Source organism: Scyliorhinus canicula, chromosome 19 (genome assembly GCF_902713615.1).
Source record: "Scyliorhinus canicula chromosome 19, sScyCan1.1, whole genome shotgun sequence".
NCBI classification, from domain to species: Eukaryota; Metazoa; Chordata; class Chondrichthyes; order Carcharhiniformes; family Scyliorhinidae; genus Scyliorhinus; species Scyliorhinus canicula.
In genome coordinates, this window is record NC_052164.1 from 88187150 (window position 1) to 88201754 (window position 14605).

Sequence of the window (14605 nt, forward strand, 5' to 3'; positions counted from 1 at the left end):
CAAAGCGTTTTGTGAGTATCTCGACCGCAGCTTCGTAATTTGCAGCATTCTTGATCGCGGAGGAGAGTCGGTGACCCACCCGGGCATGTAGTAAACGCAGCTTGTGAGCGCCGTCGACATCAGTCGCTGAGGAGTCAATATAGTCCTCAAAACACCGCAGCCAATATTTAAAAATTTCCGGGGCTTCCGGAGACCGAGCGTCCAGGTTGAGTTTCTCCGGCTTTAGAGCGCTGTCCATCTTGATGTATCAGATGATTAAATTGAGATACCCTAAATCACGACACAGGAGAGAAGATAGATGATTCAAAAGCTTTAATCATCTGAGAACTGTACAGCAGCCGAGAAATGTGCTCATCACATGTTGCCTGAGTGAGCCTTATCTTATATACCGTTTCCTGGGGGCGGAGCCAGAGGCGGAGTCCCCCAGGGTTCCAAGCCTGGTCTTAAAGGGCCAATGCATTAAAGGTAAGGTACCTTTATATCAGCTACTGATAACATTCATCACACTAGGCAAGCCTAGCACTGATTTAAGCCACACCCATACAAATGGCTGCTTCTAAGATGGAGGAAGTAGAAGAGAATAAAGTTGCTCCATTCAAAGCAATTGAAAGTATGGCAAAATTTAAAGAAAAGATACGAGAGTGAAATTGCATTTGTTGCATCCATTATCCAGAGAAGAAAAGGGAGAAAAGTGGGTAGGGGGCAACCAGCTCCGGAAACCATCCAAAGATATATAGGGCTGGATTCTCTGGTCCCCCAGCCCAATGGGATTTGCCATTGAAGCCACCCCATGCCGTCGGGAAATGCATGGGCTGGTTGGGGAGTGAGCTTCCGGTGGGAAATGAGAATCCCAACTGCTGGAGAATTCCAGCCATAATGTTCTGGGTGCTGCCCAGAAGTCGTTTTTGCCCACCTAAAACAGGCCCCTTTATCTCTCTGTTGTATCCTCATTGCCTAATGGTTACTAATCATGGTCCATTCCATAATAACACTATGGGGAAGGTTAGGAGGTAGAACCCAAGAACCACCTCAGCTTGTATATAGAGTAAGCCCACAGCGCTGATGTTATCTTGCGCCACACCCCAGCCATCTAGGCAGCTGAACTAACTGATCCCCTGCTTAGCCCCCTTATAAGTCTTAAAAAGGGGTGGCATGTGGCACAGTGGACAGCACTGGGACTGCGGCGCTGAGGAACAAGGTTCAAATCCCGGCCCTGGGTCACTGTCCGTGTGGAGTTTGCACATTCTCCCCATGTCTGCATGGGTTTGACCCCCACAACGCAAAGATGTGCAGGTTAGGTGGATTGGCCACGCTAAATTGTCCCTTAATTGGAAAATAAAAATAATTGGGTATTCTAAAAAAAAACATTTTTTAAACAAATGTTAAAAAGCCCAGTGCCTGTTTTGGGACACGAAATATGCCAGGAATGATATGGCATCAATTCATTTCACTTGGACTTGCTCATTTCACGATTAAGAAATGGCAATGGTTAATAATAAACCAATGTTAGCAAGATTAAGGAAAGTAAAGAGAAGCCGATAGTCATGCTGGTTAAGGAGGAAAGAACTACACAAAGAGTCATCGGACTCGAAACGTTAGCTCTTTTCTCTCCCTACAGATGCTGCCAGACTTGCTGAGATTTTCCAGCATTTTCCCTTGCATTTCAGATTCCAGCATCCACAGTAATTTGCTTTTCTCCAGTGTTTAACTCACTGCCACCTCGCTTCCAGGAATGCCTACCCTGAAGAAGTACTGCTCTTCTCTCCAACAGGATTTCCGTAAGTCCCTCCCTCACTATCCTACCTCACTGCTTTCCATTTCTCTCTTCGTGTTGGACAAGGTATTCACCAAGACTCGCTTCCACAGCCATATTTCCTTCCTCAGTGACTGTCTTCGTCTTCGACTTACCCCATGGGATTTCAACTTAAATTCCACCCTGCATGTAACCTCCAGGACGACAGGTACCTCCAACATATACAACATTCTTCTAACTGATTGCTCTCGCCGCATCCTGAAAGCCACACTCAGTGCCATGCGGCACCACATGAAGACACTCGACATCTCCAGCAGCACCGTCTTACTCTCTCTCAAAGCTGTCCCTGTCCCCAGTTTCATTTCATCCTTCGCATCATTCGACGTTGAGCTTTGACAAAGAGTCATCGGACTCGAAACGTTAGCTCTTTTCTCTCCCTACAGATGCTGCCAGACTTTTCGTTAAAGAACTGCACAAAGTGGATAAGTTAGGAAATTCAATAATAGATTTGTTTGCCCACCTTGTTAATGTTTTGGCTTCAAGATAAAGTTTGATAGGTAACATTAGGAAATGGTGCAATGTCCTTTCTCATTAACTTCTCCTTCCAAGGTCACGTACAGTGTAAAATGGATGCAGCTCCGAATTAGTTCTGATGGCTGTGAATCTGAGCATGTTCTGTTCAGAAGCTGCCTCTGACTGAATTTATATAAGAATTCAGGTTACTCACAATCTCTGTGCTTTCATCTATTTGTGAAGGGAGTCTAATATTATCGACTGCAAATCGGTAACTAATTTATAGCCAAATTAATTGGAGTAGACCTTCATTCAACCTGTTTCAACTGAAGTTGAACTTGGATCCCAGAGAAAAAAATGTTTAATGTGGTTTTTTTTGCCTCATTGTATGCAATCTCATGTACAAAAGAGAATGCATTCCTTATTTATAATACGCAGCTGTCAGAAATGGTGACAGAAGAAGCACCTTTGAGTATCAACCCACCACATTGCTCATTTTTCTTGGAATCTGAAACATTAAATTACTGCTTTTAAACGGTATTAGAAGATCGGATATTGACCTTCATCCACCAGATTCACAGACTACATAATTCCAAAGACATAATTCCAAAGACACCCAATTATGGAAGCATCTCCATCCTGCACACCTGATTTCAAATGTGGCGCGCCCCCGCCAGCAAGGGGATCCTCCGTCGCGGCATCTGGCCAATGGGGTTCCCCATTATGGGCCCACCTCCACGCTGTTGGGAAATCCATGGGCGTGAGTGCGTTGCCGGCGAAACAGAGGATCCCGCCGACGGAGAATCCAGCTGATTTTCCTTTCCATCACTCCCCCAGAAAATTCAACACAACCCAAATTTTATTGAAGTTAATCGTATTATTAAGGAACCTATTCATAAGAAAGCTTGGCACACCTCAGTTTACTCACCATGAGTCAGAAATGTTGAAATAATGGAATTTATGTACAGTTATGAAATTGGAGTTGAAATCTGCTTCAAAAATGTTCTTGTTCCATTGTTCATTGAAGTACCCTCATCAGCAGCTTCCACCACACATGTTTACTTCTATCTGTCGAAAATTCAACCCGTACTTATGAATAAGCACCAGATACATACTGGCTTAAGGATAAGCAATAAGGAGTTGACAAGCAAATGAACTATTTTCAAAATCATTACATGCGATAATTTAAATGGACATTTACCTGGACTCAAGACAATGAATAATAGAAAACAAAAGAAAATTCATCAGCATCAATAGTAAAATATAAGTAGTAGCAGTAAATATGGTTCACAACATATTGATATTATTTTTATCTTTCAGTTGTAAATCTTCTCATTTGGCCTTATGCTTTATATGTGTCTTTATTTTATGTGGGAGGGAAGCAAGTGAATTAGGCTTTTTTTTTAAAGAGCTACAGGGCACGACCCTACGGCCATGGTGCGCCGGAAAAACAACTCGCCACGCTACAGCGCGGCCGTTGAATGCTGGGAGACCCGGACCCGTAATCTACCTGGCTCGCAAAGTCTCGTGAGATTCAACGCAATCTCGCGAGACTTTGCAATGTGAATCCCGCCCACAATAAGCCTTCCTCTAATGTACAGATTCCCAAAGTACTTTAGGCTTTGGGATTCAATTCCTTCGCCTCAGAGGCCACGGGCGAGCACCATTTGGTACTGGGTCCCAAAAACGGGGACCAGGCACTTGTGGGAGTCTCCAAGGGGATCGGAGGCCCCCAGGCTGCATGCTCTTTGTGCAGGGTGGTGCCCTGGCACCACTGGTGCCGCCTACGTGCCCCAGCAGTGCCAGCAGGTGCCAATCTGGCACTGCCAAGGTGGCAGATGTGGCAATGCTAGTTGGCAGGAGCACTGCCAGGTTGGTGTTGTCAAGCTGGCATATTTTGTGCATGCGCAATCGGGGCCGGGGTTGCCCAGTGTGGATGTTGCGGGATTCGTGGGGGGGGGGGGAGGGGGGGGGGTGGGGGGGGGGGGGGGCGTTGGGACCCTCCCATATTGCGTTCGGGCTGGGTGAGAGGTCAGGGATTGATTGCGGAGGGCCTAGAAGATTGGGATGCCATTTAAAAATAGCATCTCAATCTCTCATTAGAATGGGGAAATGCAGCGAGCAGAGCTCCCTCCTGTAAAAAACGGGGCCGCACATTCCCCATTCAGTCCCCTTATTCAACGCGGGTCGGGTTGAATAGCCATGTGTTACTCGGCACTGCGAGTGCTGGGAAACACACGGTGAAATATGCCGGATTCTCTGGTCCCACCACCGTCAATAGGAATTCCCATTCAAGCCACCCCATGCCACCGGGAAACCCACGGCGGGTGATCCATTGCCAGCAGAACCAGAGAATCCCGCCGCCAGCAAACAGCCGGAGAATTCCGGCAAAGATCCGTTTTTCAAAAACCTAAGTTTCACCTCCGAAGGAAATAGCTGCTCAAAATCTGTTCTAACTTGAGAATAGAAATGGTGGCTTGAATGGGAAATGCTGGAAAAACTCAACTGGTCTGGCAGCGTCTGTGGAGAAACAGAGGGCGGGATTCTCCAGTTCCCGAGTGTCTCTCGGCAGCGCACCGTTTGCTGGTGGCGAGATTTGCTCTTCCTGCCGCTTGTCAATGGGAATTCACGCAGACACGGGGAGAAAGTGCACACTCCACACAATCACCCGAGGCCGGAATTGAACCTGGGTCCCTGGAGCTGTGAGGCAGCAATGCTCACCAATGTACCACCATGCCACCCCATTCCCCGACCTGAAAGTAATTGGCCGTATATCCTTCCAGGTGGCCATTAATTGACTAACCAATGCTTGTTTTGCCATGCTCAAACTGCAGGGCTCAGTACTGACCTTCAGAAAGACCCCCTCAGTAAATGGGACATTTGTTCTAAGTTGCTCAGATAGCTCTGGTGTAAAGAAAAGGTGAAAAGCAAGTAAAATGAACCTTCAAAGGACAAAATAAACATACACTTCAATATTGGAAGAGAGCAATCCCAAAAGAGGCCCCGAAGTTCATTCTCATTTATAAACCAGGAATGTGAATTTGAAGGCAAGCAAATGGGTTTGAAAATGCACATGCTTTACATAGGCACTCAGTAATGACTGTGTTTCAGCAGCAAACCACAGAATGTCTATTTCAAACCCATGGTAAGGGTTGTGCTCTCAAGCAGCAAGAACGTCTTGAGCCCTCCGTGCAGTTTGTTAATAAAATAACAGACACTGCGTTGTCAGCATGTCCACTCTCCAAGCTGTCGAGAACCCCTTTTGCAAAGCATGATTCTAAACTTCACTGCTGCTTCCGAGCAGGAAATCCCCCTTATTCTGACATTGCAAAAATGCACCGCATTCTGGTATCATTAAGGGCATAAATATTGCAAAGTTAGTTAAATATTAATAGGCAGAATTTTCTGCTCTCTGGCACAAGTAGAGCTTAAGCAAGCCTGTCAAAAGGGGTGCGAGACATGTTATCCTAACAAATATGTAAACAGCAGAGGTTGCCAGTGACATTCAAACATAAAGATATGTTATTAAGCAGAAGTGCTGTGCATTTCTTCTGAGCACTCTCACTTCTGACAATTTAAGGCCTCTCTGCTGACTGTTTCTCATCTCGTAGTCACACATGATAAGCAGCTCTGCCATTATCCGGTTTGTAAGGTATGTTGCTGTGTTGTTTTTGTTATGTTTTATTGCTTAATTGGACAGGCAGAGCTCATGTTTTTAATATTTAATTTTTAAAGTGGTTTTTGTCTTCATAAGGTCCAATATACTGCAAGCTCTGTTGATAAAATTCAGATTTGATTTCTCCTTTTTTTATAAGGTTCAATATACTGTAAATTCTGTTGATAAAATTCAGATTAAATTTCTCCTTTTTTTTGTTTTGGGAAATACAACAATAAACATGTGAACTTCTGTAGCATCTTAAATGCAGTAAGGTATGACACCCTGCCTCATAAGAGCATTTTCAAACAATATTTGACACCAAGCCACATAGGAGGCAGTCAGGCAGGTGAAGAAAACTCTGATGGGGAAAGCAACAAGGAACGAGGGACTCCCAGGCTTTTGGCTAATTCAAAGAAAGGTGCTAGGCTTGACTGTATTCCTTTTGTTTGCAGAGAACACGTCCCTCGGTCAATAATCTTTTAAAAGGCATCATACAGATGGAAAGAGAGGCAGAGAGCTTTATGGGAGCGTATTCCAGAGTTTTGGAGGATGGCAGCTGAAGACCTGGCCACAAATGGTGGCAGGATTAAAATCGGGGATGCTGAAGAGGCCAGAATTGGAACAGCGGAGGGAGTTAATTCAGAGGTTTGTAGGGCTGAAATAGATTACAGAGGTAGGGAGGAACAATGGAGGGATTTGAAACAGAGACTTTGCAATCAACCATTGTTTAACTAGGAACATTGTATGCCAATGAGCACATGGGGTGATGGTTGAATGAAACTTGGTGTAAGTTAACAAATGGGCATCAGTTTTGGATGATTGCAAGATTAGAGAGAAAATGTATAAAGAAAAGGGAAAAGAAATAAATCGTTGCATTTTTTTTCCCAATTTTTTTTCCAACTAAGGGACAATTTAGCGTGGCCAATTCACCTTCCCTACACATCTTTTTGGGTTGTGGGGTGAGACCCACGCACACATGGGGAGAATATGCAAACTCCACACAGTCAGTGACCCGGGGCCGGGATCAAACCCGGGTCCTGGATACCGTGAGGCAGCAGTTCTAACCACTGTGTCACCCCAGCCTCAGGATATCCTGAAGCACTTCTGTACATTTGAAGTGTAGTTACCGTTGTAATGTAGGAAAAGGCAGCAGCATTTTCCACATAAGCTCCCACAAGCAACAATGAGATAAATGACCAGATAATCTATTTTAGCGATGTTGACTGAGGGGTAGGTCACTATTTCTGTTCTTCTTTGACGAGTGCAAGATGAAAAGCTTCAGCAACATGTCTCTCTTTTCTGCAATATTCAAGATGACAAGGTGACAAGAAGAACAGTTCAGAATACTCTCCAAACACTAGAATTTAGTACATTTAACCCATGGTAGGTCAAATTCACCAAATGGGGCAACAATGAGTGGTATGCTGTTTATGATGCAGCATGATTGTTACAGCTCAAAAAAAATCTGTGCAAACATTTATTTCCATGTAACTGGGCTGTTGCGCACTTTGGCTGAATTTTCAAAACCTGCTTAAACAAATATTGACTCAGAATTTCCTGGAACATTTTAATATAACTATGGTTTCTGCCGTTTGGGGAAGGAAAGCTGCCATCCTTATCTGGTTCTGACTGCATGTGACTCCAGATGGCAATTTTGTTGACTCTTAACTGCCCTTTGAAAGGGCCGACGCAAGGCCCCCTGAGTTCAAGAGAACTTAGGACTGGACAACAAAACGTCCTTGCCAGTGATGCCCACATCCGTGAAAGAATAAAGAAAAACTAATAGAATTACACTGTTATTTTTCTTGAGGAGATTTACATATGTCTGATTTACCACACGTTTTGCTGCAAAAGCATCGACACTCCCACTTCTCCGTAATTTTGAAACATGCCCACTGAAACTCTCTGCCTCTCATTTACATTAATCTGGCAAATACCAAAGGCCAGTTTCCTGGATTTGTGTGAATAATAATCGCTTATTGTCACGAGTAGGCTTCAATGAAGTTATTGTGAAAAGCCCCCAGGCGCCTGTTCGGGGAGGCCGGTACAGGCATTGAACCCGCGTTGCTGGCCTTGTTCTGCATTCCAAACCAGCTGTTTAGCCCACTCTGCTAAACTAGCCCCTGGTATAACGCTTTGGTGCAGAGGAATGGCCAAAAAAAGATGCAGCACAGCCCAAGGCCAATTGACGTCAGTTTAACAGGTTCCCTGGAGTTTCATCATGATTTTCTTCAGGAGCGTTCGCAAAACATTACCAAAAGTGCTGCCAGCCTAAGTTTGAGAATTTGTTTTCTGACCCCGCCCTCATCAAGCCAAGTATTAAGAAGGACAATGCAGCTGGAATGGTTTTCCTCAACCCCATTGCTCATAGTAATGGAGGAGGATGAAGAGCAACAGAAGCAAGAGGTTCTGGGAGGGAGGTGCCATGGCAGCAGACAGCAGCTTGCCACATTTCTCCTTTTGGAGCCATTACCTTTGTACTTGTTTCATGCTCAAACTTTCATCCGAGCCTCATGAGCTCCATCAGAAATTTGAGCATCAGCTCCAATTGGTAAGCTTGGTGCAGAGCCCAAGGGCGTTATTCTCAGGAAATATTTCTTAGTGTTGTAGCTTAGTGTTGAGTGGGAATTGCTGCGAGGTTCCTGGCGCTCAGACCAGTGAGACAGGCAACGCTAGAAAACATTAATTGGTCCACTTAACGAGTCCTCACAGGCTTCTCGCCGCAAATGAAGGCTCGCCAGCTGATTCACCGAGACCATTCTCGCCAGCCCCCTGCTCACAAGGTCGAGCAGCGCTTGAGCTGCACTTGCTCAGCCAACCCCAGCAAGCTCGCAGCAATGGCGCTGAGGAAACCAGCACCAAGATTCAGGGACGCTGACCATGTGAGGCTGCTAGATGCTGTGGAGGCCTGAAGGGATGTCCTGTTCCCCGGGGGCCCAGGACGGTCAGCTCTTGGGCAGCCAATGCTGCCTAGAATGAGGTGGCGGCAGCAGTGATCTCGGGAAGTGACCAGAAGGACTAGCCTCCAGTGCAGGAATAAGGTCAATTACCTACAGCGGGCAGCACGAGTGAGTAGACACTGATGCCCCCCCCCCCCTTCCAGCTCTTACCCCAAGACCTCTCCACCATCACAGGAGAGGTGTCTGCTCCCCTACCTTCAACCCCCAATCATTCCTCCATCCCTTCCCCTTCACCCCCAACCTGTCCTTCACACCCCTCCCCACCACTGTGAACCACACGTGTAGCTAACGATGCCCCCTCTGTGCCTCCTCAGGAAAAGGTGTACCGGGCTGGCCCAGGACAGAGCGGTCAACAACATGGAGTCTGGCAGACTCCGCAGAGGTGAGGATACACCAGGCCTCACCCGAGAAACCTGTCAAATGTGAGTTGTTATTGCCTTACTGACTGATCCATCCTTCCCACTGATCACATGTCCATTATCCCGCAGGTCCTCCAGCCGACGGAGCCGGCCCGTCCCGGGTGGCACCCTCTCCAGTTTCCCAGGCCACCTTGGAGGAGTGCTCCGAGGATGCCACCATAATAGTCGCAGCACAGCTGTCATTCACATCCTCCACCAGCGCAGATACACACAGCTCGGTGGGAAATGTTTATGGTCAGGCTTCTGGGGCACAATCTGGTGAGCACCACACTGCTGCCGATGTACGTCAGGTGGAGGCACGAACCCCCAGGTGAGAGAGCAGTTTGAGATCCGCTGGATCTCAGGACCCAGTTTGGTCCCAGGCTGATGCTGAGCCTGTGGAACAGAGTGACCCGGAGCTGATGGAGACATTAGGGAGCGGCTAGCACATTCAGAGGGAGGTATCCGCGACACTCCAGCAGACCCATAGCTGATTGGAGGAGTCCCAGAGGCTACGGGCTCAGGAGATGTCACCGGCATTGATTGGCACCAAGGCCAACACTGCTAGGGTGCCGACCGCAGTGGAGAGCCGCATGCAGGATGTCGGCGCCATTAGTGAAGGTGTCCAAAGCTTTGCGCAGTCGATGACGGCCATGGCTGAGGGTCTCGACAGAATGACCCCTGTTGTTTTACCACTTCTGGTAACATAGTATATTCTTTGCCTTTTTCTCCAGGATAGCCAGATATGTAGTGTTGACAAAGAATATGCAAGTAAGAAGATTGAATCAAAACTAAGTTATTTTACACTACTAACTAAACTCTAGTTCACACACTCTACTGAGTTACAGATAATAAACTAATGATACCGAATGTGTAGTGCAATATTCAACATTCTATCTAACTAATAAACTACACTCTGACTAGATCTCCTGCTATATTTCTCTATTCAACTTTCACTCTGCTCTCTTCATGTTCTCCTCAGCTTTCTTCTTCAGCTTCTCCCAGAATTCCTGGAGATGAAGTCTTAGTTAGTGATGCCCTCTAGTTTTTACACATAGATTCAGATATTACCTCTTTACTATACTGCCATTAGACATATTATTATAACCCCCTCGCTGAGGGATGTGATCCAGTACTAGCTGACCTTGATGAGGTAATGCGGGACATGTCCCGCTCTCAGATGGGAATGGCCGAGGCACTGCAGATCTTGTCTTAGTTGCAGGTGTGTATTGCGGAGGCGCAGCAGACCCTGTGTCCCAATAACTGACAAGTATCGCCGAGGGTGTCGACACGATGGTGTGGCCCATGGGGAACCGCCAGGACTGGCAAAGCCAGATGAAACAGTGGCAGCCGGGGCTCAAACCACCTGCCCTCCATCCCAGGGTGAACCCCAGGGCCCTGTGTGCACCGACTGGGTTGAGGGGACGACGGATGCTCCATGGAGTGGGGATGGTGGTCATCAGCATCCCCGAGTTCCACCCTTCTGATGAGGTCATGTCTCACAGCCAGCACACGGGACAAGGTGGCACGGCTGTGCACGCGCTGCCAAGTGAGCCAAGGCACTCTCGCCTCAGAGCCCCCAAAGGATGTTCGCCAGGGGCATCGAAGGCCATGAGATAAGGTAGGCAGCTGGCTGCCTCCACCTCAGGTATGCATCCTGGGGGACACATCTCAATGTTGTGATAGAGCTAGGAGGGCAAAGCACATCCAGGATCACTGAGGGCAATGGGGAGGGGTGGAGGATTAGGTTCGGGGAGGGGACAGCACCATAGGGAGAGTGGGGAATTGTCAAACACAATAACACCTTTGTGCACAACTAGTGTGATGTCTCTGTCACTTTCTTCCGCAATGTGGGCCGACCTCTGAACCCTTGGCCCATCTCTCCAGGCATCTCCCCCTCCCCATAGCACCCACCCACCCTCCAGCCGTGGACATGTCCCCGAAGCTGTGTCCCATCCCCTGGGTGTTAGGCTGTTGCGTGTGTGGTGTTGCCTCCCGCAGTGTCCAGGCATCAAAGTGTGATTGGGGTGCTAGGTAATGACTCCCACATGCTTCATGGCCCACCCACCCACGGGAATCCACTTGGGTTGTGTGAATTGCTCACTTAGCCACAATTGTCAATTCCCCATTAGCGATAACCTTCAGCCGTGCGGCCAGAGGCCTCGGCAGTCAATAGAGATTATGAGTGGTCGGTGGGGGATTCAGGCAGAGACAAGGGTTGTGCCAGGAATGGATTCTCACGATCTAGGGGTTGGCACGGTGGTGCCACGTGCGGATACCCCCCGGTTGCTCCCCTAGCATGGCCCCCACCCTCCCATGGCGGCCCATCCCTGCAGCGGGTCCCCCACCCCCAGCCGAGGGTCCCCCATCCCCCACCGAGCACTGGGGTGACAAGCCCAGCATCTTCGGGCTCATTGCCTGTGAGCAAAGATGGCTACTCACCTCCTCGGCTCTGCACTGAAGACCTTCCGCCAGGTTCATGTTTTTCAAAAGGAATACTAATCGGCGCCAATGTGTCCACTTGCTGGGGTGACCGTTGAATGATGGGAGGCTATTGGATACGGGGTGGCTCTCGTTAATTGTGTAGAATTCTTTTTTTTAATAGAATTTACAGTGCAGAAGGAGGCCATTCGGCCCATCGAGTCTGCACTGGCTCTTGGAAAGAGCACCCTACCCAAGGTCAACACCTCCACCCTATCCCCATAACCCAGTAACCCCACCCAACACTAAGGGAAATTTTGGACACTATGGGCAATTTATCATGGCCAATCTACCTAACCTGCACATCTTTGGACTGTGGGAGGAAATCGGAGCACCGGGAGCAAACCCACGCACACACGGGGAGGATGTGCAGACTCCGCACACACAGTGACCCAAGCCGGAATCGAACCTGGGACCCTGGAGCTGTGAAGCCATTGTGCTATCCTCAATGCTACAGTGCTGCCCATGGGATTTAAGTGGTGATAATTGGTTTCTCGTCACGCTACGGCGAGATCCCAATTTCGCCTAGGAGCAGGCCTGTTGCAGTGCAAACTGTTTGGCGCTAGGTGCGGTTCTCACTTTTGGCCTCTCTCACGATTCGCTTGAGCGTGAGTGTAACGAGGCCGGATAATCGCGCCCCACGTTTCAGCATGTTTGACGGTTAAGTGCAATCCCATGGGACGTTTTGTATTTTCTTTTGCTTCTTCAATTTGGGGTTTGTAATGTACTTGAAATCTTACTCTAGCTTACTTCAACCTGCCAGTTAAAGCAGAAGGAAAAATGCAAAGCGTTGGAAATACTCAGCAGGTCAGGCATCACATGTGGTGAGAATTGGAGTTTGCAGTCCCCTCGTGACGGGTTTTCCCACGAGGGAAACGGCAAAACAGTAGCGGTTGGCGAGATCTTCTGGTCCCAACGAAGGCAATGGCGATTTGCTTGTCTCGGCAGCCTCGCTGCTGGGGAACCTGTCACAGGTGTCGACCTCGGCAGGAACGGAACATCCCCTGGCGCCAAAGGTGTGGGATTTTCCAGCCCCAGCTGCCGCCAAGATCATACGGTCCTGCTGAATGTCAATGGACTTTTGACTGGGCCATCAAATATCCCATGGGAGGGAAGTCCCGTCCCGACGGAACCGGAATAACAAGTCAATGTTTAGGGTCGATGACCTTTTGTCGGAACTCCAGTAATGAGTTCTGAAAACAATCAGAGGCTTGTAAAGTCGAGCCGTTTTGCAATGAATGAAAAGTTGTTTGTTTCACAAGAGGATTTCCTTTACCAATGTTGACTAAGTGGGATTTGGCAAAGATTTGTTCTGAATTACATCTAAGTGAATACGACTACATTCATGGTGATTGCGATTATGCTAAGTTGAAGCCACAAACCTCAACGGCTTTGTGGTTTGATTCTTGGATGACATTTCTCAATGATTAGAAATTCAGTTTATTATAGTAACCTTGGTAAATAGTTTATTTGAAAAGCCAGCCAGTCCCAGTCGGTGTACTTCATTTACAGTCAAATTCGTTGGATGTTAATGCTGTTTATCAATAGTGACTTTTAATGAATGCTTTTTTGAAATTTTACAGTTGTAATTTTTAAATCTTATTAAGCTCCTTCAGTTCCCAAGTCTCACTTTGCTGTGAGATTTTGAATGTGGCTGTCACATTAACAAGAAATCCCCTGTCCATTTTTTTGATTGGGCAACATAATTATATTTTGATGGGGCAACATAGTGATCACCTGCAGTGTAAAGTCACACGCGCCTATCAATCCCTCTCAAAATTTAACCTATTTATATGATTGCTTCCACGCCCCTGCTCTTGTCATCCCAGTACCGAAGTAACAAAAGGAAAAGTCAAGTCTTTGGTGGCAATTAACCATTGCGTGGCGCCCAGCACGGATTTGGGTGCGTCAGTTCATTAGCGGGAAAGGCCAAAATTGAGATTCTCGCCAGGCGCGAACCAGTTTGCTACCTAACCCGCCCGCTTCCAATGGCGAGTTCTGAATCACTCCCAAATATGGCGGGCATATCGTTGACCCTCAATTGCATTTTCCATCTCATTGGAGAGATTGAGGTTGACTATAACTGCCTTCAGGGAATTAACCGGCCCCCGAGTGAGAAATCACGTTGGCATTGTTTAGTACTCCTTTTCAAAAATGTGAAGCTGGCACAACGGTTGCTGAGGGAAACTGAGGAGGTGAGTAGTTATTTCCATATTCGGGCATGTAGCTCAAGGGCACTGGAGCTGCTGCCTCAGTGCTCAGGGGGGGGGGGGGGGCGCGACACCCCTCTGGTGCATTGAGCTTGATTAGGGGCTGAAGGTTTCAGCTCGAGGACCCCTGAGCCCAGGTCTGGGGGGGGGGGGGTTACTTTAAGGCATATTTTTATATTTTGGATATCCATAACAGGGACAACTACAGCTGCTGCCAGTTTGCCTGCCAAAAACTTCCAAGACAGATGCTGGTTATATGCTGAAGGTCCCTCTAACTCCCTTTGACTGTGAGCAGCCTCTAGCTTTATGGCTGAAGGTTAATAAGGACTTGGCCTCGTTAGTTGTTAGAGCACTTCACAGCTCTCAAGTGCTTCTCGTGATTACACTTGCCATGTCTCATTATTGCATCGTATTTCAATCAAACCTTAAAGCCGGAACACTTTGCCTGACCTCACGAAGGATCAGCACCATAGAGGCAGCAGCCAACAATCGAACGCTCAAGCGCGGGGCTTAAACACTGGGAATATCGTCCCAAACATCAGGTAAATGTGTAAAACAGGGGAGAGTGCCTGAGCACGGTCTCCCTAATGTTCCCAGAAAGGGTCGGGGGTCCTGATATGGCCGAGGGTGAA